Source organism: Cupressus sempervirens, chromosome 4 (genome assembly GCF_028749045.1).
Source record: "Cupressus sempervirens isolate cs-2001-9-10 chromosome 4, ASM2874904v1, whole genome shotgun sequence".
Taxonomy (NCBI): domain Eukaryota; kingdom Viridiplantae; phylum Streptophyta; class Pinopsida; order Cupressales; family Cupressaceae; genus Cupressus; species Cupressus sempervirens.
Genome location: NC_143121.1, coordinates 388567707 through 388571207, shown reverse-complemented (window position 1 = coordinate 388571207; position 3501 = coordinate 388567707). Strand labels below are relative to the sequence as shown.

The 3501-nt window shown below is 35.9% G+C and overlaps 1 pseudogene; it reads left to right on the top strand.

The window, feature by feature from the left end:
- The first annotated feature begins 795 nt into the window (after positions 1–795).
- LOC149561683 (protein SCARECROW-like) lies at positions 796–2162 on the top strand (annotated as a pseudogene).
- The last annotated feature ends 1339 nt before the right edge of the window (positions 2163–3501 follow it).

Below are 3501 nucleotides of genomic sequence, written 5' to 3'. Positions count from 1 at the left end.
CAAAATATTAATCATCTTTCCTCTAAATTTAGATTCTTTGATCTATTGCATATGGACCTCAATGCGTATAGTATGCTAATATGTACAAATTTTCTCAATATTTAGATTTCACTCTAACTATCATAAAGGATGACAAATGGTCAATAAAGAGAAATGCTAACATGATTAAAGCAAGACAAATAATCTCTATGACAGGCAGCATAACCCCAATTATTACTCTCAATAGAAGATAGACCGATATACTACCTCTTTCTCAACCAATGAATATGATAAAAATCTAAAATAGAATTTGGACTCAAAGGTAACCCATAGTTCATGCATATAAATATATGGTTAAATTCTAACCTAATCATTTTGTTTCTCTCTACATAAGACCATAGGAAGAAAACACACTATTAACATATATTTAATGAATTTCCCAATCAAACGTTAAAAATCTTGATCTTAATTTATTATCTAACCCGTCTATTACAAATTTCACTTGATGTGACTATCAAAGTGTTAGTTTTATTCTCTTATAAAGAAATACAATATCTCAAATTTGAATCCTAAAGAGAGAACAATACTCCTAAATTGTCAAAATACTTGATACTTTTTAAATCGTTGTGATTAGGATATAAATGTAATGTAAACTCATAGGCGACCCTAAACTATGACCATAATTTTGTGTATTGTAAAATTTCACCAAACTTATCAAATGTCTATAGTCTTCTTAATCCAAATTTGTGCTCAAGAAAAAACAAAAAATATCTTCCTCAACCTCATTATTGTGACTCAAAGATAAAGGATGTGAAACCATTTTATCACACTTCTAAGTCAAATAAAGAGGAGATTCCTCATCATCAAAATTATATGTCTAATAAGAAGAATTGAGATGAAAAAATATTATCACCATAGAAAAAGAAAGCTCAGGAGCTCATGGAGCTTCCGGAGCTCTCTTCACCCCATGGAAGCTCAGTCCAGCGAGTGGCCACTTACTTTGCAGAAGCCATGGCACCTCGACTAATAAGCTCACATCTAGGAATCTATTACCCCATCATGCACAAAACTAAAGCCCAAAGAATCCTATCAGCATTCCAAGTCTACAATGGCATTACCCCATTTGCGAAGTTCTCCCATTTCACTGCAAATCAGGCAATACAGCAAGCCCTAGAAGGGGAGAAGAGAGTACACATCATTGATCTGGACATCATGCAAGGCCTACAATGGCCAGGGCTGTTCCACATTCTGACCTCACGCCCTGGTAGGCTGCCCGGGGTTCGAATCACAGGGCTGGGGAGCTCAATGGAGGCATTGGAGGCTACAGGAAGAAGGCTCTCAGAATTTGCAAACACATTGGGAATTCCCTTTGAATTTCATGCTATTCCAGACAAGATTGGCAACATGGGCAGTACTAGTGGTAGAGACTCCATAGAAAAGAGGCTGAAGGTGAAGAAAGGAGAGGCATTGGTTGTACATTGGCTGCACCATTCTCTCTATGATGTCACCGGCTCTGACTTGAACACCCTTTGGTTGCTCAGGAGACTAAATCCTAAGCTTATAACAATGGTGGAACAAGAACTCTGTTACAGTGGCACTTTTCTCTCCAGATTCATGGGAGCAGTGTACTATTACTCTGCCCTCTTTGATTCCCTCAGTGCAGCCCATCCAGATGACAGCATCCAAAGGCATGTTGTGGAGCAGCAGCTCTTCTCATGTGAAATGAAGAACATTCTTGCCGTGGGGGGTCCTGCAAGATGGGTTGAGTATGTGAAATTTGACAAGTGAAGAGAGAAGCTTGAGGAAGCAGGGTTCACCAAGGTTGGGCTTGGGGGCAATGCAGCAGCTCAGGCAGAGCTTCTGCTGGAGATGTTTCCCTCTCAGCCTTATACTCTCCATGAAGAATGTGGAACCCTTAAACTTGGCTGGAAAGACCTTTCCCTCTACACTGCTTCCGCATGGATGCCTATTCATGATGTACTGTAAAATCGTTTTTTCGTAAAAGTGGCCAGCCGCTAATATATATTAATATTAAATATCTGGTTCAAAAGCTCAAGAGGGAAGAAACAGTAAGAAAACCCTTTGTATCCTTGCTGGAATGATTGCACTGCAAATCTTACTCTTGTACACAGTTTTGAAATCCTTCTGTCAACTTTCAATAATTGATTGTTACTTTTTTTAAAGGCATTTATAGTGGAGATTTCATCATTAGAATTCGAAGCTGTCTGATTGAAACTTTGTGAAATGTATCAACCAAAATATCAATCTAAGTCAATAGGTCTTTGGTTTATCGGTGTAGTTGAAAGGTTCTTAAAGAGTACACCAGGGATCAAGTTCTTACTGAGTGCGTGGTTCCATCATTGAAAAGGGATGAGGCTGGGATCATGCCCCCAGCGAAACTAACCGAATAGATACCCCTTAATCCTTGACTCTTAGCTGAAGAGGTTCAGCCGTACAGCTTGTGCTTCCATTTCAGATAGCTTCCATATAAAATTTAAAAAAATCAATCTAAAACATTTTCCAAATTTAAATGTTATAGAAAGTAAGTTATACATGTTTCACTTGTAGCCTGAATTAGTAGACTACAAAATAATCTTCCCTTCTTTACTTGTAGCCTGAATTAGTAGACTACAAAATAATCTTCCCCTCTTTACTAGTCACTTCCACTTGACCGACCACTCTTATAATCATTACAGAGAAGATGGAGATGAAAATTAATGAACTATTAGATAATCCATATTCAATACAAAACATATTATCTAAAATAAGATAAGGCAAGAGCTTGCCCTGTCTTGGTATATGGAATTGATAAGTTTTGGGTTAAGATTTTCAATCAATGATTAATTGGTTTGATAGTTAAACCTATAGAATTTTTTAAAATCTATTGATGCATATTCAATTGTCTATTGATAAAAAATGTGAAAGCTATTCATACCTTCAACTCTTCCTACCATTCATTGTACAAATTTGATTATCTTTGGACAAAGGCTTTGTAACATGTTGAGAAATTGACGACAAGATTTGAGGGGAAGAAAAGATTGCTTTTTTCTTTATGATAAATTAATTATCATTTTATTACGTTTTAGTCTTCATTATAATAGTAGAAATGTTGGATGAGATTGAAATTGATTATTTTCAGCTGTTTTGCCTCACTAACTTGCTCTTCTTCGTAGTGCCTATTTGTATCTAACCTAAGTTGCACGTTTCAGGCTTTTTGGCTTACAAACACTTCTTTCAGCATTTTTCTGTTCTCTTTTTTCCTTATTATTAATATATGCATTTCATTTTTCCAGTTAAAAGAAATGTTGGGCATATATTTGTTCATAAATGTAATGTTTTTAATGATGCACATAGATTTTGAAGCTGGGAATAAAAATCTCTATAGAGGAATCTAATCATGATTTAATGTGTCCAAGGACATAAGGGAGATGGATATGCCACTTCAAAAGAGTAGAGGAGAATTTTAAAATATTTTTAAAAATAGGTTGCAGAGTATCTCTGAACGAAGTCAAACATAAAGAT